Genomic DNA, 24,178 nt, shown 5'->3' on the forward strand with positions numbered 1-24,178 from the left:
AATGCAGAAACTTTGCGTGTATGTCCTTAACCTCAAGTTGTTCTAGGGGAACTGTCAATGTAATAAGTTTATAATGTAATAAGTTTATGACAAGATATATTATACAACATGTATTTTTTGTGTTTATTTATACAAGTCACACTTCTCCTCACAAAATTGCACTGGTTGCCAATAGCCACTAACATAAAATTCAAGGCACTGATGCTTACCTTCAGAACAACCACTGGCTCTGCACCCCTATACCTAAACTCATTACTCCAGAACTATGCGCCCTCCCAAAGCTTGTGTTCTGCAAGTGAATAACGCCTTGTGGTGCCATCTCAAAGAGGCACAAAATCACTTTCACGGACCTTCACCTGGATTGTGCCCTGCTGGTGGAATGACCTGCCTTACTCAAACTGCTGGACTGCTGAGTCCATAGCCATTTTCAAGAAACAGCTGAAGACGCATCTTTTTCAGCAACACTTGACGCATTAATACTTATACTTTCTATTCTATATATTTGGTAACACTTTATAGTCTACTTTAGACATTCTACTAACTATAAGTAACTTTGCAACTACATGTCAACTAACTCTCATTAGATTATTAGTCGACTGCATGCTTGATATCTGCTAACACTTCATTTTGATGGTCCCCCAAAATATATTCTACTGACTATAAGTAACTTGGCAACTACAAGTCAACTTATTCTCCTAACCCGAACCCGAACCCTAACACCTAACCATAACCTAACAGTCTACTATAGTCTACTAATACTCCATTGAGAGTTAGTTGACATGTAGTTGCAAAGTTACTTATAGTTAGTAGAATGTCTAAAGTGGACTATTGAAATAAAGTGTAACCATATATTTTTTTAAATTGCTTCTGTTCTGCGTTGGACTAAACTGCGAATGGTCATACACTTGCATATTGTTGCCCTATTGTTAGTTTGATTGCTTCAGTTGCTCTCCTCATTTGTAAGTCGCTTTGGATAAAAGTATCTGCTAAATGATTAAATGTAAATGTAAATATATATACAAAAATATATATATTTTGACCAACATATATAATCTAATGGTATTCATCCAAACTCTCTTTTAAAATAAGATAGCTAACTAAAGGTGGAACAATGACATGAACCTTAATTTAGAAAGTTCTGGAATGTCAGATTTTTTTTTAATTTGTGTTCTAGAGAATGCATTTAATACAATCCTCTTTAATGCAAATGAAAACAACAACCTTGGGATGTTTTTGCTTAATAATTTCATTGAGAGTTTGAGAGGATTTGCATAAAGTAGATTTAAAGACAAAACGCCTGTGTTCTTTAGTTTTACCAAAACCAACTTCTTGAGGTGCATCCTTGCTTGTGTGCAAGTGTAGTAAAGAATTTCACTTATATGACAAACACTTGATGCTTTTTTTCACATCCATAAAATAGTGAATTAGAATTGTATAGTTCATAATTTAACAAATTTCATGCCTAGGCACAATTTGTATTTGTCTACACAACTTGAAGCATAAGCATTAAGATCAGCAGGTTTGATTCGAATAGCTGATTTCTGACTGAGAGAAAGACAAACACAAGATAGAGTGACAACAGTTAATGCATCCTGAGTAGGGGTTTATTGCTTGTGCAGTGCCCTTTTGATAACTGATCTGACCCACAGCAGACTTACACTAATAGACTGTGACAAGTCTCTTTCCATTCTAATCCACCAACCATAATCTACACAGGCTAATTGAACTATCAGGTGGATTTCAGATGGACTGGAAGTGCCTCCTCACTCTCCTCACTTTGCAATCCAAACGAGAGTGAAACTGGGGAGGGAGAGAAAAAATGAGGCAAGCCACTGAATGACGTTATCTGGAGGCAGGTGTACCAGTGGGCAATCTGAGTTTTAAAATGCTTGCTGAAGGAGAGAGGGTTTTACCTGGTCTATGGAGTTCTGAGACAGAGGGGTCAACGCTTTGGATTTGATATAGGAAGCTTTTAAACCACAATTGGTTTTCTTTGTCACAGGGATTCTACAAAAGGGAGAGCTACAAAAATAAAGGTAGGGACATTAAAGACAAATTCTTTTGTAATATGATGGCAAATATTTAATGTCTGTATATGTTGTGCAGGTGTGGCTGCAAAGGCATAGCTTTGGTTTTATTATTGGTGAAGACATTTCATAATCAATCTATACAGGTGCATGATATTTGTGCTTACACTGGGAATTTGTTGGTTACAGACAAACAGTGTTTTTTGTTTTTTTTTACAAAGAGTGTAAGTATATGTCTTCTAGCTTTTGTATGTATGAGTATACGTATCAATAAAAATGTCAGTCATTAACAAATGTGTAAATAAGGCCTTTAACAATGAACAGCTAACATCAAATTTCAACTTAACCTTATTTCATTTTTGCCATATGATTTGTAATGTTTATAACTATTTACACTTTACTTTAACAGTTTACTTTGAGATGTGTTAGTAAAATTGTCTCTTTAAGGGGTTAGTTTGTAAGTAATCTCACAATCTATGCCCATGTGTATATGAAATAACTTTCAGGTATTAATTATTAATAAACTGATAATTCAATACATGTAATGATTTAATGATAAATATTTAAATATATATATATTTAACTACTCTATTATTCAGATCAGTGGTCAAGAACAGTTTTTCTAATAATAATAATAATAATAATAATAATAATAGTTTTAATAGCAACTTTTTTGCTGTCATTCCTCAGGGACTAGCAAGAGATCAGATCTTACTTTGTGGTTATTGATACAATCAGAATTCACATAAAGTAAAGAAAATGTTTGTGATCATTTTTCTTAAAATACGTTTGGAAACGGGGTTGAATGGTTTAGCTTGATTGATGCAGTCACACCCAAACATGTGTGAAATTTGAAATAAGATGTTAACTTTTCTTCCTGCAAGAGTAGTAGTTCCAGTGTTGGGTAGGTTACTATGGAAATGTAATAGGTTACAAATTACATGTAACCCCCTTTGTAATCGTTAACATTTCCATAAGTAACTGTATTTTAATCACACTTTTTTTTTCTCAGTAACTGTACAGTAAGTGATTACAGTTACATTTATTTTGTAATTAAATTATGTAACTGCGTTACATGTAACTAGTTACTCCCCAACACAGAGTAGTTCTAAATAATGTTATTTTTGGGTGTCAAAATTTTAAGAGCATCACTACTGTGGATATACAACGCAAACAGCGCTTGCTTTTACCATTGTTTACACCAGTCTCACTCATAACAAACAGATTTGTGTAGCATTTTCATTTATGTCTGATAAATTGCCACTGGCATTGTCAGCCCTTGGTTATTATTAAAATAATCCACTGTTCAAATGGGATGAAATGACAAGAATGACAAGTGTCTGTAGTTTGTTCCCTCTTTACTCCGTCATTTGGATGCTTTCGCCAGTTCTTTTTTTTTTTTCTTGTCCGCTGATTCGCTAATCTGAACAGCTGCGATCACTCTCACCAAAGAGCTCCGCCGCCAATTCGACATGCAGTATCATGCTGCCTTCACGTGCTATGGAAAAGATGATATTTTCCACTTGTGAACTGGTATTTACCAGTGTGTTGTGTTCAAGTGCTTTTGTTGTCGTAATGTAGTACCCGCAAGGTCTGTGTCAGTAGAGTATCTTTTTTTTCTTTACAAAAAAAAAAAAAACGTAAATGTGGTGCTTTCTGATGATTAAAACATAATTAATAAAAAATAAAAAATAAACATGACATAAAATGATTAAATATGAACCAATGAAATTGTGGTGAAGTTGAAAATTGAGTGTTAACGCATTATATTACAATCATTAATGACACAACATTGTATAGGTTACAAAAACTATCCGCTAACAGTATTCACAACTCTTACGTTGCTCTCCGCCATTTTGAAAAGGTCAAAGGTTATCTCATCTCGGCAACTCGTGCATCAAAATATTCTACGAGTTGCCCAGTGGAAAATACCACATGAGGGGGTGTTCATGTGCATTTTCCATGTCGGCTTTTGGTATTTACCATAATTACCATAGCACGTGAAGGCACCATCAGTCAATGGGTACTGAGCCAACTGTATGGAATTCTCCCGAAAGCCAGACGCTCAAAAACAGCCCAACATTGCCTGACGGCCAACCACCCAGTAAACCCAAAACGTTCCCCTTATGTTCCCATATTGTCCCCATTTTTTTCTTTTTTCTTGGAACGTCTATTTCACTGTTAAAGACAGCAAGCGACTGTCGAACATAGTGGAAGAAGTCACGTTTTGTGCGTCATATCAAGAATCTCCTATTGATTTGTGACCCTGACAAATGACTTGTCGGAAGCTATATACACTCCGCTCACGTCATGGTCGGTCACTTTGTCATTCTTGCGAAGAGATCTCACTTGAGCGTACAGGGCTTTTTTGATCAGCAACTGCTCCCCGCTACAGCTGTGTCTCGGGAATTCATATTGGATTAAATCCAATTGTCGTTACGTGCATTGAACTTATTCATCGGATCAGATACCCATTGGTTATCCAGCCTTTCATTAGAATCAATTACTACTAGCAGTGCTAAAGGTGAGTATTTTACGTGAACTCAGTGGTTAATCAGAGTTCTATTCAAACTGTGTGTAACATTGCTTGTAGTCTTTAGACGACTACTATATGAACGCTCATTGGTAAACCAGAGCTATATTCAGTTGACGGGGGTTACCGTAGCAACTGTAATGCCTTATTCTTCAACGCTGCCATTTCTCTGCCTCTAATATTCTATTATTATCCCATTGGTTACCAGGGGGTTTTCATTTACTGGTTTCGGAAGTAATTGCAGCTTCATGCTCTCTCTGCTCAGGTCCAATGGATCTTATGGATGTCCTTATTCAATATCCCACTTGCTTAAGCATTGATCAGCTCAGAGTAGCTTTAATAGATCAATGTCCTGAGTGTAATTTAATGTCGTTGTAGGTGAGACGGCATCAACTGGCTAAATTGGATCCTGAATTTAAAAATTCTGCTCCACCAGCTCGGTGGAGCAAGCATTGAAAAGCCTTCGAACAGGATGCAACCTTAGTTGCTGTAGTCAACCTTAATATTGACGCATATTAATAAATATTAATGCAACCTTAGTCACGCTGGCCCATCATGTAGCGGAGCATTCCCATTTAAACCTGGTGTTTTAATCCAACTCTTTTGTCCACTTTCAACCACTTCTGTCCTGATTTCTTCGAGGGCAGAGAGTAGGTGGTCTTTTGTGGCAGTTTAGAAGGGTTCGACCAGCGTTTACACTCAGTTAGCAATCAGGGGCCCGTTCTTCGTACGTCGCTAACTCAGTTAGCTGGATTTGATTGTTGGGGATTTGGCATGATCTTGGATTGTTTGGTTCTTCGACGCTCATCCTGGACTTGCTGTCATAGCAACAGGTGCGCAATCTTAAACCTGCTCGGGAGCAGGCTTATTTCATGTTATCAGGATTAGACTCGGGCTTTATAGGCGGAGCTGATACGGGAAGTCCAGCGCAGCGCGATAGTGCACTTTCTGAGATATATATTTTTTCTCGTGACTCGTGAGATTGTCGTTTACATTATTAATTTGTTGGAAACGCACATTTATTTTCGACTTGTCGGAGTCTGGCTTTAACTAGGCTACAGCACAAACTGTTTGCATTGCCCTAAGATTATTTGCGAGTGGCTCTTTCCTTTACACTATTGGAGATGCGGAGAACTTGATGGAAAGTGCTGTCTGTCGTGTCATTCGGAATTTACCTGGCGCTTTTAGGTTTAAAAAACAGTTTTAGGTTGTTGTTTTTTTTGGCATTTCCAAGCCATTTAAGACCCAATGTTGTAAAGCATTTTTTTTTTTAAAGCCTTTTTTCTTTATTTTTCTTTTTTTTAGGCTATCATAATTTTTTATGAAGATCATGCAATCATGACCATGCCGATTACACTATATGTCACTCAGGCTTCACTAACGTGATTGGTAGACTATAGGCTATAGACTGCCATCAAGGCCTCAATGAAGGGGATTATGTTGTGAACAGAAAGAGGGTTCACAATGTAAATGTGCAGCCCAGTTACTATTGTGATTCTTAATATTCCAGATTAGTAATATTATATATATATAAAAATAAAAAAAGGCAATTGACAAAAAGGCAATCTTCCATATCACAAATGTGAAAGCAAAATGGCCAGGATCTGTGCATGACTTAAGCATTTTCAGAGATTCACATTTATGCACATTATTTGAAAGTGGTAAGAAAAGTTCCACAATTAAATATCAAGCTCACTGTATTACATACACATATGCTGATCCTAACAGAACTGCATTTTTTCATAGGTGATTATGACATGTTCCTGCCTGCAGACAGGTGTTTTATGACCCCATTCCCTGACCCAATCCAGTTACAATGCAGCTCTAGCCAGGACAAGGGCACACAATGAAATGAAATTTGGCTAACTAAGGGGAAGATCCGAGGGTTGCACACCTGACAGGGCCTGTGACATTGATGCATGTGCCATATTACACAACATTGCCAAAAAAAAAAAAAAAAAAAACTTTTCATTAAATGTTTAATAAAAGACAAATATGCTTAGTTCCTTGAGTTTTATTTCAACTGTTCTTTGTAAAGAAAAGCCAGTGGTCAAGTGCCTGCAACAAGAGATATTAGACACATGCCTCATGCAACAAATAAAAAGGAAAAGTTGGCTATCCACTGCCCACCTGTAGGCCTATGTCTCCTCTGTCTGTGCAGACTCTTCTGTAGGCCTTTCTGTAGATGTGGAATCCTGCAACTTATATTGCAGCCATAAAGCATACAAGTATAAATTAAGTAAAGTTATGTATGCACTTGCAGGCTAGTTCCTCCATATGACAGTTATCTGAGAGGGTTTATTCACTGTCCAGTGCAATGGAAACAAATGGACATTACAAAGTCTTATACTTTCTTTCCTTTGGAAAGTTATATAGAAAATGTCCACTTACTGCACATATTTCAGCTCCACTTTCTTGGGAACAGATACAAGTGTTGGTGTATTATGTAAAAGTGCACAAAAGAGGAAAACACAATGTCATCACAATGAACTACACTCTGGAAAAATGTGATCAATAACTCATGGCAAAATATTTTACATTAACATAAGTTTATCAGTTTTCACTTTCACAAGTCAAAGCAATTCATCATTAGCCTACTCAAGATGTAACAGTTGAAATGACTATAAAGCCTTAATTTAATGCAGCAAAAATTATTTTACAGTGTAGGCTACTAAGATCGTTTCTATTTGGTTGCTTTTATAAACAGAACACCATTTATTTAACAGTGCCTTTTATAAAAGAGACTATAATATAACTAAAAATTAAATAACTAATATTATTAAAAATATTTTTTTTGTACTTCACTTTTATTTGTTCCCATGTTCTAGTGTGGTGACTCTGACATTACAATGCACAAAGTAATTATGCAATTATTAAAATACAAAAATATAGGCTATTAAGTGATAAAAACACACTTCTAACGGATTTAAATAGTCTGCTTTTTGCCAGCCCTTTCTCCTGGCTTTTGCAGACTTTGAGGTGTTCCCTGGCGTTTTGATTAAACATTAAAATTCCGAAAAAACTTCTACTATTAGAAAAACTGAGCGCACTCTCTGGCCACGCTGAGCAGCCAATAGCAGCGTTGCTGATCAATGTTTCTACTATCGATACATATCCCCTTTTAACCAGCGCATAAACGCGCAATGATCTCAGATAACTCAATCCAACGATACTAATCATATCCGGCAAGTGTGTTCGAAGAACCGAGTTAGCCAGATCATGATTCGCATGATGATATCATCTTGGATGTGTCATTTGATCTCGGATGTAATAAGCAACGTACGAAGAACGGGCAGGTCTAATGTGTTTTCGACTACCTCTGGAAGTGGTCCAAAGTGGACAAGCCTTGACAAGTGGAAAGTGGACAAGCCAATGTAAAACATTGTAAACCCCATTTACACCTGTATTTATTTAACTACTTGTGATTTGATTGACCAAAACGTATCTTAATACCAGGTGTAAACAGGGCCAATAGCAAGATGGGAAACAACTTGCTGATGACACAGCTTGTAACAATCGGCCTAATCCGTTTAGTTACATGAGCAAAACATGGGGTCAGATTAAACTGTGAGAGTTTTTGAAGTGTTTTAAAAGATGAGACGACAACAGAAATAAAGTGAATAAATGAAGTGTATTTACAATTTCTACAAGGAACTTAAAACAACACAATACAACATAGAAGCCTTAGGCTGTTAAAAGCATAGAGTCCATTGGTCCCATACCATAAAACAGTCCTTAAGAGTCCTTGCGTGCTGTAAGTCCCAATGTGTAAGTGTCCACTGGTGTATATACAATCCAACTGTAGTGATAATCCAATGAAAAGTGATGGTGTTTGCTGGAATGGAAAGTCCTTAAAAGAAACTCCTTAATTCAGCGTTGGTCGTCTTGACAGAGACCCTGTTTGTTTGCCATGCTGCTTCCTTTATGCTGGCTATTTCCTGTTTCCTGTCATGTGATCAGTCACATGACTGGCAGACCCAGAATGGCTTAAAGACATACACACATTAAAACAGATAAGAGGAATAAAATATAGCAGCCATATCACCCTGTAGCCCAAAACTGGTTGCCCACTGAAGCTAAGCAGGGTTGAGCCTGGTCAGTACCTGGATGGGAGACCTCCTGGGAAAACTAGGTTGCTGCTGGAAGAGGTGTTAGTGAGGCCAGCAGAGGGTGCTCACCCTGTGGTCTGTGTGGGTCCTAATGCCCCAGTATAGTGACGGGGACACTATACTGTCAAAGAGCACCGTCCTTCGGATGAGACGTTAAACCGAGGTCCTGACTCTTTGTGGTCATTAAAAATCCCAGGATGTCCTTTGGAAAAAGAGTAGGGGTGTAACCCTGGCATCCTGGCCAAATTTGCCCACTGTCCTCTGTCCATCATGGCCTCCTAATATGGATGGCCATCCCCATATTCTGATTGGCTCTATCACTCTGTCTCCTCTCCACCAGTAAGCTGGTGGTGGGCGTTCTGGCGCAATATGGCTGCCGTCGCATCATCCAGGTGAATGCTACACATTGGTGGTGGTTGAGGAGATTCCTCCTTCCGCTTTGAGTACCTAGAAAAGCACTATATAAATGCAATGCATTATTATTATTATTAATAAAATAGACTAAAATGACTAAGACAACATGTAAACCTATTAAAAATAAAAGAGTCTTTAAAATCCTTCTCCAATTTTAAAACAATGTTTTTAAGAGCAACCACCTCAGCACGAAGCTGTACACACTTACAATTATGTAAAAACTGTTCATCATTAAAAGCAGCTGATGTATTAAAAGAAGCAGCACTATCTTGATTAGTCGTCATCTTAAAACACTCTTCTCAACACAGTGTTAAAAATCTTTAAACGTCCCTGTACGTATGTAACAATCAGCCTAATCGGTTTAGTTACATGAGCAAAACATGGGGTCAGATTAAACTGTGAGAGTTTTTGAAGTGTTTTAAAAGATGAGACGACAACAGAAATAAAGTGAATAAATGAAGTGTATTTACAATTTCTACAAGGAACTTAAAACAACACAATATAACATACAGGTGGTCAGAATTAATGGCACCCCTGGTAAATATGATAAAAAATGGCTGTAAAAAAATAATCTGCATTGTTTATCCTTTTGATCTTTCATTAATTTTTTTTTTGCAAAAATCCAACCTTTCATTGAAGTAAAAGAATTGAAAGTGGGGAGGAAATCACATTATGAAATAAATGTTTTTCTCCAAAACACGTCGGGCCCACAGTTATTGGTACCCCTAGAATTTTTTTACGAGTAAAATATCTCTGAAGTACATTCCCATTAATATTTACCTTTATTTAGCACACCAGGGTGACTAGGAACATGAAATTGTCTAGCTATGACTTCTTGTTTCACAGGAGTTTAAATATGATGAATACACAAATGCCAAATTTCTTTAATCATCCATCACAATGAGTAAAACCAAAGAATATAGTTCTGATGTGCAGCAAAAGATTGTTGCACATCACAAAATAGAAAGTGGCTGTAAGAATTGAAAATCCCCATTTTGACCATATAATTAAGAAGTTCCAATCAACTAAAGATGTTACGAGTCTGCCAGGAAGAGGATGTGTGTCTATATTGACTTAATGCATGGTGAGGAGGAAAGTTTGAGTGGCCAAAGACTCTTCAAGGATCACAGATGGAGAGATTACTTGAGTCTTGGGGGTCAGAAAGCCTAAAAAAAATTATCAAACAACCCTTACACAACCACATGTTGTTTGGGAGGGTTTCAAGACAAAATCCTCCTCGCTCCTCCAAAAATAAACTCCAGAATATTCAGTTGTCAGACATGACTGGAACTTCAAAAGGGACCGGATTCTATTGTCAGATGAAACAAAAAAGGGCTTTTTGGCAGCAAACCCAACAGATGTATTTGGTGCAAACAGGGATAAAAAGTACCCCATGCCTACGGTTAAATATACTGTTGCATCTTATATGTTGTGGGCCTATTTTTTGCTGGAGGTCCTGGACATCTTGTTCAGATACATGGTATTATGGATTCTAGCAAATACCAACAGATAAAAAATAAAAACCTGTCTGCCTCTGCTAGAAATCTTATTATGGGCTGTGGTTGGATCTTCCATCAGGACAACGGTCCAAAACAAACATCAAAATCAACACAAAAATGGGTAACTGAGCACAAAATGAAGCTTCTGCCATGACCGTCCCAGACTCCCAGTCCCCTAAACTGAACCCTATAGAAAATGAGTGGGCTGAACTGAACAGAAGAAGCACCAACATGAACTTCTGAATCTGAAGGATCTGGAGAGATTCTGTATGGAGGAATGGTCTCTGATCTCTTATCAGTTATTCTCCAAACTCATCAGGCATTATAGAAGAAAACTCAGATCTGTTATCTTGGCAAAAGGAGGTTGCAAAAAGTATTTAATAACAGGGAGCCAATAATTATGGCCAGCGTGTTTTGGAGAAAAGCATTTATTTTATAATGTGATTTACCCCCCACTTTCAATTATTTTACTTCAATGAAAGGTTAGATTTTTGTGAATTTTTTGAATGAAAGATCAAAAGGATAAACAATGCAGATTTATTTTTTACAGACATTTTTGATCATATTTACCAGGGGTGCCATTAATTCTGACCACCACTGTAGAAGCCTTAGGCTGTTAAAAGCATAGAGTCCATTGGTCCCATACCATAAAACAGTCCTTAAGAGTCCTTGCATTGTAAGTCCCAATGTGTAAATGTCCACAAGTCCTTAAAAGAAACTCCTCAATTCAGCGTTGGTCATCTTGACAGAGACACTGGCTGCGTTCGAAACCGCATACTCAATGAGTAGGTACTTAATTTCAATAAGTACTTACTTAACGATTCAACGGAGAAAGTGAAGTCAATTATAAGCACTCACTTCCTGATGGCTGACCGTACTGCGCAGACTCAAACTGAGCTTGACGACGTAGATGTGACGTGAGCAACCCGTCTGTCTTCTAGTAGCTGTGCCAAGAGAAATCTGAATCATTCCCTTCCGAAACTTGCAGAGACGGAGAGTGCGAGTAGGAGCTGTCCATGAGCTAGGAGCAGGAGAAACTTTTTCTAAGTATTCTGATTAATTATTTTGTCATTTTGCCTCCACGTCCCCCCGATTGCCTGCAAGCTTCTCCTCGCGGGCAATCGGTATAAATGCTGACCAATACTTAATTATATTATTTTTTACTGAAAATGATATAATTCAATAAAACAAACAAAATGTAATGTATGTCATATGACATAGCTATGCATGAATACACTCTAGATGTGTATATAGTGAACATATCTACATTTTCATTCAAACGATTAATTAAAGCATTAATTAATTAAATAAATATATTTTATTTACTGACAACAATGAGAAATATTAATAAATTAGTAAAAGAATGAATGAAAGTCACCATCACACAATAAACAAATGTATATACAAGTCAACACATGAAAAAAAAAGCTTTATTCAAACTACAATCATGTATGTAGGCTGAAGGCGCTGAGGTTGTTGCGTGATGTGTTGTGCTTCACAATCTGAGGCAATAAGAGCAGGTGGAGTGATGGTGGGTCTCGTAAGGGCAGGTCTCGTCCATGGCACCATTTCCAGGATTCAGCTCTGGGCTCTTTATCCTTAGTGCTCACACCAGTCTGCTGACATTTCAGATCCTACAAAAATACACAAAAGCAGTCATTTTAACAGCACAATGTCATTTGATTTCAGTATTATTTAGAAGACAAAAACGCTTTTTTTCACAAATGCCGCCATCATCTTTCCTTGCAGGTCCTGCTCCACCACAAAAGCTGTGCAGCAATGCACAGAAATCAAGAATCAGAAAAGTGCTGTAATAGCTCTGTTTGAAATTACAATAATTAAAATAAACTACAACTTAATATTTAAATAGTTGTTTTTATTCATTTCTGTAGTATACTCACTCAAAGCCTTTGATGGCAGCATTCAGCTTCATGAGCCACTCTCCACCGGATAAACACACATCTGTTCATCTGTCCCTGTAACATCCAGACAAGATTCACATTACCTCTGTGATTTATGAGCTCAACACTACATTTACATGTTGAGGTTGTTTTAACTTTTTATCCAACATAAATGTTCCTCAATTTATCAACAGTAGCCTACTAATGGATAAATAAAATAGATAACTTATGTTTAGTTACTTTATAGATTTGTTCTACATAATAGCACACATACATCCCTCCGATGTCTATTTCATGTTGTGATGTGCTCTTCTGCAATACTTATTGAAGATTTTCCTGTCAGATGTAAATAGACATTTAAAATAAGCGTTTTTAAGATGTATATGGTTTATGTAAATCCACTTTAGAGACGTAACTTACAGTACGTGTCCTTACTGAAGCTCCCCTGTCAGCTATATCTATATAGCTTTTATCACAACACAACTAGCAAAATCACAACTATACTATACTGTGTAACATTTTTACACCTTCAACAATTCAACAGTTTACTCTACAGTAGTTCAACACATGCAATTTTAACACAAGGAACCGTGTTTACTCACATTTGAAAGCACCTGAAAGCGCTGATCTCTGCGATGTTTGATAATGACATATCCTCTTGCATGGCCTCCTAGGATAGAAAAGTATCCATCGGATGAGCACTCGAAAATCTGTCCGGAAGCAGTAAGCCATCCGGGAACTTCTCGCCTACTCTTTTATGAATACTGATGTTTCGAACATACTTTTTCTTTCACATACTGTTTTCACCTACTATATAGTAGGAAAGTAGGCATATTCAAACGCACTATAAGTAGGCCTACACGTACGTCCGAATCTCACGATAATTAGTACGTCACCCAGGTAATTCTCGCCTACTCTTTTATGAATACAGAGGATTCGTACATACTTTTTCGCTCGGCTACTCTTTTTCCCCTATATAGTAGGGAAGTATGCGGTTTCGAACTGTTTGTTTGCCATGCTGCTTCCTTTATGCTGGCTATTTCCTGTTCCCTGTCATGTGATCAGTCACATGACAGACAGACCTAGACATACACACATACATACACAAGACATACACACATTAAAACAGATAAAAGGAATAAAATGGACTAAAATGACTAAGACAACATGTAAACCTATTAAAACTCTAATATACATAGAATCATCATAATATATAGAGTGGTTAAAACATGTGTCATGTGTGACAGTGTCACAAGCTTAATGTTATTGGTGATGTATTGTTCTCTTTTAAAATGTTTGATTTTGAAACTGTGATATGTTTTAATGTGTATAAATTATGTGTGAATATTCCCAAACTCTCAGACAGTGCTATCCTGGTAATACAGAGTTCTCGCGAGAGCACAAATTGAATTTGCTCAGCGAGTTACTCTGGTGTCGAGTAATGATGCTCATTAAATATGCCCCTCGATCTGAGCTGCACCAATCACATTGGGTTATCTGATATAGGCGGGCCAGAGGCGAGCTAAACAGATGACGACAGCGCTGTGATGTCGAAGTCATTATTAAACATTGCAAGATGCCTATGGATGAATACCAGTTGTTTGAAATGGCTTTGGCCGCTACAATGAACGAGTTAGACTTGGCTTTTTATCTAAAAGAGGAACAGAAGACGCCGCTTGAATCGTTCCTTTGCAAGAAGGACGTTTTTGCTGTTTTGCCGACCGGATACGGTAAGAGTCTAATCTACCAGTTAGCTCGGCTGGTAGCTAAGTATATGGGGCTTATTGTTGTGATTGGTCATAGTGTTATCCAACTGCGTGCAGTGAGATTTTCAAATGCATGCTTGGTGCTGCCCCTCGAGCTGGGTGATTTTCATTAGTCGACGCCAGACCATTAATCTTTTAGATTTAGGTTTGGATTTCCAGGCTAAGACCATGCCATCTCTCTGTCAGATAGGTCCTATGGGATTGCTGTCATCTTTATAAACAAAATCTAAAAAATGTCTGTATTAAACAAATAAATGAGGGAAATGCGTCTTTTGGATGGAATAAAATAAATAACAAGTACTTTGGGTGTCTTTGTGGCAAGCAAGATGAGGCCAAGGGCCGTGAGAGAACAGCGCAAGGCCGGTGGCGTGATTGATGATGAGCGTCACTTGCACGCTGCACCGGTCTTGGAAGCATCCTGTAAAAGGAGGAGCGACGACAGTGAAGGACGAGAGAGGAGCAGGCCTGGACTTTACATTGTGTTTTGTTTTATGTGTGTGTGGCAGTCGTCTGTGAGTGGCTGCCGCCTTTACTTTCGTTTTGTGCTATTTATTTTATGATTATTAAAATGCGTTGAATGTTCGCCGGTTCCCGCCTCCTTCTTCTCATAACAACATACCTTCGTTACAGTCTTGTTCATCATATTCATATTCATATAAAAGCAACAGAACTTTTATTAGCAACACAGCGCATGAGTGTGAATCCTGCGATATCTGCCTTTGATCTAGTAGGTGTCTGATCCACTACGAGAAGAGAGAACTGTCCGTAGTGGCTGCACTTTTTGCAGTCCTCCGCTCACTGCATCCGCCTGCTCTCGCCTACATTTCAGGCAAGGCAAGGCGCATCTCAAAGGAGTCTATGGAGAAACTGTGATTCACTTCACGAGAGAAGCAGCAAAATGAATTTCTCTCTTCTGCCAATGATTAAAGGCACACTACGTAAGATTTTTTGATCAAAATATCCAAAAACCACTAGAACAATATATAAATGATAAAATATATATATTTGTTTTTATTTTTTATTGCTTTTTAGATTACATAACAAAGACTGTATAACAACACAAATTTACATACAGATAATAAAAAAAAGAAAGGGAAACAAATCAATATATACACGTATATACACCAACAAATACATACACAAAAATGTGATAAAAAATAAATAAACATAAAATAAATTAAAGCTTTAGTACAAGACGCATCCAACAATACTTTTCTTACATATCTTCTAATAAACCATCAGATATATCCCCATTGTTTTCTTTTTCTAAGAAAAACATAAAGGGGTTCCAAAGCCCTATATCTGCCTTTGATAATATACGTTATTTTCTCCAATGACATATTCATTGCCATCTTCTTGAGCCATCTCCATATGCTTGGTGCCTCCAACTTTTTCCAATGAAGTGCTATAAGACGCTTAGCAAAGCTTGTAGAAATATAGACAAAAATATATTCTCTTCTTCTCAATTTAAGATTACTAGGATATAAGTTTAATATAAAAAAATTTGGTTCAAGTGAAATTGTAACATTTTCTCTATTATAGTCTGCACTCCCTTCCAGAATTTCAAGATCTCTTCACACTCTCATACACAATGAAAGAAACTACCTTTACATTAATTGCATTTAGGACAAATGTCTGCAATATTCTTGTTGAATTTGTTTAATAATACTGGGGTTACATAAACTCGCATTAGCCAATTATACTGTAACAATTTCAATCTTGTATTAACAGTTTGTTTCTGAGCATCTCTACAGACCTCTCTCTAATCAGTCATTGATATTTCCTCATTAAGGTCCTTCCTCCATGCCTCTAATTGAGAATTTCTCTGTCTACGTCTAATAGCCGTCCAAACACAGCCCAGAAGTCTAGGCTAAAACAAGGCAAAATTTGGGCTGTCAGTAAACATTTCAGTAGCACCTCACTGCAGTACACGAGATCCAGGGGGCGGAGTTGGATCCAGATCTAAGGGGTGGAGATTGGTAGGTAGGTTTAGGAGTGGGTTTAGGGATCAGGGGGTGGAGATGGGTAGGTTTAGGTATATGTATGTTCATGTCAAATATCATGTTTTGAATGATGTATCAGAAAATACATGCAATGCATTCAAACAATATTTTTTGGACAAGGTTTCGTCTGTTAGGCAAACTATCACACAAGCTCCTGCTGTTGCCTTTTCCTCCCGAGCGACGCAATGCGTGCTGGAGAACTTTGATGCAGTTACTCTGGAGGACCTCAAAAAAGCTGTCCATGAGCTGAAGCCTACCACCTGCCCTCTAGACGCAGTTCCTGCCAGGATTTTGAAAGAGGCTATGGACATCGTAGGTCCTTTTCTTGTCTCCTTCATAAACAGCTGTCTTAGTTTGGGGACTGTTCCCACTGCTCTCAAACACGCTATTGTTAGACCACTGCTCAAGAAACCCAACCTAGATCCCACCATACTGTCCAATTTTCGACCAATATCTCACCTGTCACTTCTGTCTAAGTTGATGGAGAAGCTTGTTTTCTCCCAGCTTCAGTCTCACCTACAACTGCACGTCATTAGTGATAAATTTCAGTCCGGTTTCAGGTCTAGACATAGCACTGAATCAGCGTTACTGAGGGTCCATGATGACATTCTTGGAGCTCTGGATAGTAAAAGCTCTGTGGTTTTGGTACTACTGGACCTTACCGCTGCATTTGACACCGTGGATCATGCCATCCTCATCTCACATCTTCAACATTTTGTTGGTTTGCAGGGCGCAGTGCTAAATTGGTTCTCCTCATATCTCACTAATAGAACTTTTTCAGTAATGCTCGACGACTTTTCCTCCTCATCTGCCCCTCTGTCATTCGGTGTGCCTCAAGGATCCATTCTTGGTCCTGTTCTGTTCTCTCTCTATATGCTGCCACTTGGACAACTCATCTCCAATCATAACGTTCATTTTCATTTCTATGCAGACGACCTCCAGATCTACCTTCCTGTGATTCTGAACAATCGTTCTGCGCTGGACCCCCTTTATAACTGCCTTAAGGACATCAAGCAGTGGCTTTCTCAGAATTTCCTTCATTTGAATGAAGGAAAGACTGAGTACATCCTGTTCAGCCCTGACTCATCCAACAGTTCTTTCAGTTTTGGTCCTTTAACACCTCAGTTTGCTCCCACTGTGCGTAACTTGGGTGTTATTTTTGACAAAAATTTGCAGTATGACAAACAGATTAGTGCAGTTGTTAAGGCGAGCTTTTACCAGCTAAGGGTTCTCAGTAAGGTCAAACCATTCTTGTCCCGAGCTGACCTTGAAAAAGCCATTCATGCCTTTATCAGCTCGAGGATAGACTACTGTAATGCCCTCTACACTGGACTTAATCAATCACTCCTTAATCGGCTTCAACTGGTTCAAAACGCGGCAGCACGTCTCCTCACCAAAACCTCCAAACGCTCACACATCACCCCAGTCCTCCGCTCGCTCCACTGGCTCCCGGTGCGGTTTAGGGTGGAGTATAAGGTCCTGCTGTTCGTGTTCAAGGCCATCAATGGTCTGGCCCCGGTCTACCTCGCCGATTTAGTAACGGTCTATCAACCACCAAGAACTCTCCGCTCCTCTGAACACACCTCTCTGGTCATTCCCAAATTCAAATACAAAAAGTTTGGAGGACGGTCATTTGCCGTCCAGGGCCCTAATCTGTGGAACGCTTTACCAACACTCCTACGAAGCATTACCGTGTTGAGTGTTTTTAAATCGCAGTTGAAAACACATCTGTTCAGACAAGCTTTTAACACGTAACCTCTGACTGTATTTTTGTGTTTTATTTTTTGTTGTCTATTGATGCTTTTACTGGAAAGCGCCTTGTGCACCTTTTGGCTGTTGGAAGGCGCTATAAAAATAAAATTTGATTGATTGATTGATTGATGTAAGGTGGGAGCTCCCCCTGGATTTCGTGTTCTGCAGTGATGACCATCTCTAACATTTTATAGTCAAGTCAAGTCAAGTCAAGTCACCTTTATTTATATAGCGCTTTTTACAATACAGATTACATCAAAGCAGCTTCACAGTGATAACATGAAAATAATACAACAAAGTTTGTTTCTAGAAGAAAATTGCGTCATCATCCACCTTAAAGGTATAGCGGAGGATTTTCCCGAATTTTAGAAAAGAACCGCCCTCTCCACTTTTTGAAAAAATGCACATGCGCAACACTCTACCTGCTCCCAAGAGGGAACGCCTATTAAACGTGTGCACGAGAGAGCATGCATGAGCCTAGTTCTCCTCGTGCACGCTCTGTTTACAAGTTGCTGTTGGCATGGCTCATACAAGCCTACTTTCCTTTACCTGTCGAGTAGAAACTTTGCGACTGAGGCATCAGTGGGAAGCCCGACCTGTGCTTTTAGCGCACGCCAGCGTGTGAAATATTCTCCCAAAAACACTCTAACTCATGTCAAATGCCCTTCCGTGTTTTATTTACTTATTATACTGATCGATTGAGTGAGGACTCAAGACATGATCTGCAATGGAGAAGTAGCTTGTTGCACTTGTGTAATAAATACTATGTGAACACATTGGAATTATCAAAAATGAACACACAAGGTTTTAGAACATTTCAGCGTGATACCTTTTACCATTTGGTCATAATTACTTTAGACAATTTGATATGTTTACCGTGTCTGCGCGGTGCGTGACTTGTGCCAGGGCTAGCATCGCTAATCATAGCTTACATTAACTTTTACTTGCAGTGATTTTAAATGGATCTCTCCAAATAGCATGCCAAACTTTATCTGTCAAGTAGAAACTTCGTGACTGAGGCATCAGTGGGAAGCCCAACCTGTGCTTTTAGCGCATGCCAGCGTGTGAAATATTCTCCCCAAAACACTCTGGTCTTGTTTCTTTCTTCAGAGGCCTTTCTCTTCTTGTCCTAAAATTCGTAGACACTTTTTCTCTTGCAACCCTCAGACATTTTGAAAAAACCCGGTGAGAACGGCGAGCTTCAATGAATGGCTGAAACCGTAGCATACACCCGAAAGTGCGCATGCGCAGAAAGCGAAAACTACCTAGGGACGAGCACGTACGACGGCCTTACGTAAACATATCACCAGAATGATTGACAACTAGGAGGACCAATAGTCTTGATGATCCACCTGGAAAAAGAAAATCCTCCGCAATACCTTTAAGTAAGGCAGATCAATAATATTGTTGAATATTAAATGTCCCCAACTAAGCAAGCCAGAAGCCAAGGCAACAGTGGCAAGGAACCAAAACTCCATCAGGTGACAGAATAGAGAAAAAAACCTTGGGAGAACCCAGGCTCAGTCGGGGGCCAGTTCTCCTCTCGCCATCCTTCTTATGATGTAACAAGTACATCAGGATTTATGGGGAGTGTTCCTGGTTCCGGCTGACCTATATGCAGCCTAACATTAAATTATAAAGTCTAAAATGTGTTATGTGTATGCTAGGTCAAAGAGATGTGTTCTTAGTCTAGATTTGAACTGACAGACTGGGTCTGCTTCCCGGACAATGTTAGGAAAATTGTTCCAATAGACGTCTAACCATAGCCCAAGAATAGACTAGTCATCAATAGGATAACAAAGGTATGAAATGAGTGAAGAAATGAAACCAAACACCTTGTAATCACTGTTCCCTATCGTCCGGTCACTACGACGTACGTCGTGGTGAACGACGAATAGGAATCTCGCTAGAGAGGCCAATCTACTTCGAGTAAAAATAAAACAAGCCAATACACATTGGCGTGCAATCATTTGCATCAGCTGCGCAGCCTCGCAGCGCGGGTATTTAACGAGCAGCTGGTGGGATTGCACTTCAGCTTTTTGCTTTGGAGCCAAGCACTTCGATGCGTCTTACAGAGAGTGATTTACTAAATCAACGAGCCTTTCTGGACCTCTCCTTCCCGGTGCGGGCGTTACAGCACGGCAGCGCGAGCAGTCTTTTTTTCTTTTCTCTCTTCTCTTTCTCTGTCTTTTTTGTTTTGAGGTATTGAACAAACAAAAAAGCTGTTATAACAGCTGGTATGGTGTGCCATCAGAGCACTCAAAAGCTGTTCTTACAGCTGGTAAGACCTGCCAGCGAGAGAGAGAGACAGCGCACAGACAGGTGCACATTCCTGTCTGTGTTCGCAGTGACTGTTCCCCTGCGTGTTTCAGCACCAGTGAGAGCAGTCCCTAAAAGAGCTTACACAGATAGAGAGCGTCTTTTTAAAGATGACTTTCTATCTGTGTGTTTCTGGATGCGGTCGTTACCTGGGTTCACGGGATGGTCACGAACGCTGCCTCGTGTGTCTGGGCATTAAACACGCTGAGGCAGCGTTTGTGGATGAGTCATGTACCCATTGTGGGAAGATGACCATCGCTGAGCTGCGGTCGAGACTCATGTTCCTGCAAAGGGGCGGAGTCCCCGTGCCTCTGCCTCGATCCAATCCTCCTCAGAGGGTTGCTTCGGGCAGTGACACGAGTGACCTGAGGATTACGGTGAGCGCGTCTCCTTCGGGGAACCAACCCCCTAGGAGCCCTCACCCCTCTCACGCTCCGCAGCCAGTTGAGCCCCCATTGGAGAAAGCTGGACCATCCTCGCGGTGTGTACCGGTTTTCTCCTTTGGGGCTCCCTGTGAAGATCAGATGTCGATCGCTGCATCGGAGGGTGGATCAGACTTCTCCGCGAATTACGACTCGGCACCGCTGCCTCCTTCAGGTGTGCCAGCGGTGCCTGAGACGGACCCGGAGATGATGGCCATGCTTTCCCGGGTCGCCAATGGGGTCGGGCTCGTGTGGAATCTTCCACCGTGTCCCGAACCCTCGAGGTTGGATGATTGGTATCTCGGGGTGGCGCGTGCTGGTTCTCAGCAATCCACCCCAGTGCCTTTCTTCCCGGAAGTGCATGAGGAGCTTACGGGGACATGGACGGCACCTTTCACTGCCAGAAACCGTCCCGGTGGCTCCTCCTCCCTCACCACCCTTGATGGCGGGGCGGCTAAGGGATACACGCGTATCCCGCCAGTGGAACGGGCCGTTGCTATGCAGCTGTGCCCTAAGTCCACTTGGCGTGGAGAACCGTGTCTTCCTTCCCGGGCCTGTAAGTACTCGTCGGATTTAACCGGCAAGGCTTACAAGGCCTGTGGGGAAGCTGCCTCTGCCATGCACGCTATGGCGTTGCTGCAGGTCCATCAGGCCAAGGCACTGAAGGACCTGCACGAGGGTGGTCACGATCCCCAAGTTCTTCAGGAACTTCGCATCGCGACGGACCTCGCGCTTCGTGCGACGTAGGTGACCGCGCGGTCGGTGGGTCGTGCGATGTCCACCTTGGTGGTCCAGGAACGCCATCTCTGGCTGTGTCTGGCCGACATGAGGGAGACCGACAAGCTCCGGTTCCTTAACTCCCCTGTGTCCCAGACTGGCCTCTTCAGCGACGCGGTCGAGAACTTCGCCCTGCAGTTCTCGGCTGTACAAAAGCAGACTGAGGCCATCAAACATATCCTGCCGCGGCGGCCAGCTGCTGCCCCCACCCCACCGCCTGCGGCCCCTCAGTCTGCTCGTCGCCAAGGGCGGCCTCCTGCGTCTGCCCCTGCTCCCGCGCCGCCGCAGCAGCCTCCATCTAAACGGCGCCGTGGAGCCAGTTGCAGGCGGGCTGCCCCGCCCGTCCAGGACCCCGGTAAGAAGGGCGGCAAAGCCAGGAACAAGCGGCCCTAGGACGGACGACCCAGAGATGGCAGGGACTGCTCTCCAGGAGACGATGACCGCATCACTCCATCCCCCGGAAGAGGGCCGGGTGGAAAATCCTTGTTTTCCTTTTGTTTTTGTTCTGCCGCTGGCCTCAAAACCAGCGGTACCCAAATTTTTCAATAAAAGAGCAGTTTCTTCCATCTCTGGGTCCGAAGAGGGCCCGGAGAGCAGTGGGGGGAGAGAATCCTCACCACTCTCATCCGCCTCTTCTATCGCCAGCAGGCAGCAGTGTGCAGTTCGAGAACGCAACCAAGCCGCCTCCTGCACCTCTGGCCTCGTGGAACCAGGTAAGTGTTGCACAGCACACTCAGACTCCGCTAGAGGCCGCCTCCCAGAGAGAGCCTCCCGAGCCGGTCCCTCCAGCCGATATGAGGTCAGGGCACTACAGTCCCTACTTCATTGTACCCAAGAAAGGTGGTGGGTTACGACCGATCTTGGACCTGCGAGTTTTGAATCAGAGCCTTCACAAGCTACCGTTGAAAATGTTCACGCAGAAACGCATTTTCTCACCCCCTTGCAAACTCGAGCAAACTCGCCCCCTTGCAGAGGATCTCTTATCTCGGTATGGAGTTGGATTCGGTCGCACAGACAGCGCGTCTCACAGAGCAACACGCTCAGTCGGTGCTGAACTGCTTGAACTCGTTCAAAGGCAGGACGGCGGTCCCACTGAAATTTTTTCAGAGGCTCCGGGGGCATATGGCAGCGGCAGCAGCGGTAACTCCGCTCGGGCTGCTCCATATGAGACCGCTTCAGCACTGGCTTCACGGCCGAGTCCCGAGATGGGCGTGGCATCACGGCACTCACCGGGTGACAATCACACCGGCGTGCCGCCAGACCTTCAGCCCGTGGTCAGACCGCTCGTTCCTTCGGGCAGGAGTTCCCTTGGAACAGGTGTCCAGGCATGCTGTGGTATTCACAGATGCCTCTGCCACCGGCTGGGGTGCCACGTACAAAGAGGCATGCAGTGTCAGTTGTGTGGACGGGCCCCCAACTGCACTGGCACATCAACTGCCTCGAGTTGCTAGCAGTACGTCTCGCTCTGAGCCGCCTAAAAAGGCCGCTACAGGGCAGAGACGTGCTGGTCCGTACGGACAACACTGCGACCGTTGCGTACATCAACCGTCAAGGTGGTCTACGCTCCCGTCGCATGTCGCAACTCGCCCGCCATCTCCTCCTTTGGAGTCAGAAGCATCTGAGGTCGCTTCGAGCCATGTATGTCCCCGGTGTGCTCAACCGTGTGGCCGACGAGCTATCACGAGCTGTGCTCCCGGGAGAATGGCGACTCCACCGCGGTTCAGCTGATCTGGAGAGAGTTCGGAGAGGCTCAGGTAGACTTTAAGTCTCGGTTACATATGGTAACCCTCGTTCCCTGAGGGAGGGAACGGAGACGTACGTCCTGTCGCCACATCTGCTGCGAGGCTGCGCAGCTGATGCAAATGATTGCGCGCCAATGTGTATTGGCTTGTTTTAGTTTCACTCGAAGTAGATTGGCCTCTCTAGCGAGATTCCTATTCATCGTTCACCACGACGTACGTCTCCGTTCCCTCCCTCAGGGAATGAGGGTTACCATATGTAACCGAGACGTTTACTTTGCTTACATGATGGAATATCATACATCTTGCAAGTTATTTGGCAAAAAAGACATGTAACCAAATTCAAGGTTATTTTGGCTAGAAGGGGGTTACTCATAGCCAGACTATATCAGGTCTATAACCTAGACGGTGAAATGACGGCTATTGCTTGCTGGGATGTTGTATAAAAGTGAAATCAGACCATTACTACAACAATTTTTGGCTACTTCCTTTTCCAAGATGGATAAAGGTGGTATATTTATAAAACACTTCTGAAATGACAAAATAAAACTCCTTATTTGCAAATACCTAAACAAATTATTTCTAGATATTCCAAATTTAGTAATCACTTCTTGAAAGGACATTATTCTATCTTCTATATACAAATCCTTTATATTTTTAATACCTTTCTCTGCCCATAATTTGAAGCCTACATCTATTCTGCCCGGAATAAATTTTGCATTTCCCCATATAGGGGAGTAACGAGATAATGAATTTGTACACGAGATACCCAAATATCTCTGCGTTTCGTGCCACACCCTTACTTTATCATGTTTAAAACTATTGGATTTGTAACGTTTTCCTTCATTTTCTTTAATGCTTTACAGTCTGAGTCATATAGATAAGTTTCCAGAGATAAATCTGATTTAATTTATTAT

General features: G+C 41.2%; 1 protein-coding gene and 1 long non-coding RNA gene across 2 annotated transcripts in view; one reads left to right on the top strand and one right to left on the bottom strand.

Moving 5' to 3' along the window:
* The first annotated feature begins 1,723 nt into the window (after positions 1–1,723).
* The window catches only part of grk1b (G protein-coupled receptor kinase 1 b), a 47,908-nt gene continuing 25,453 nt past the window's right edge, over positions 1,724–24,178 (top strand). The window contains exon 1 of the mRNA XM_084414854.1: positions 1,724–2,036. The gene's annotated coding sequence lies outside the window, so the exon portion shown is untranslated. The remainder of the gene's footprint in view (positions 2,037–24,178) is intronic.
* LOC311292975 lies at positions 11,996–13,550 on the bottom strand. Its single transcript, XR_014627862.1, has 3 exons — positions 13,086–13,550; positions 12,484–12,558; positions 11,996–12,216 (listed from the first exon to the last, which is right to left on the bottom strand). It is a non-coding gene; the product is annotated as an uncharacterized lncRNA (long non-coding RNA).

Source organism: Rutilus rutilus, assembly GCF_951802725.1.
Source record: "Rutilus rutilus genome assembly, chromosome: 7".
NCBI lineage: Eukaryota > Metazoa > Chordata > Actinopteri > Cypriniformes > Leuciscidae > Rutilus > Rutilus rutilus.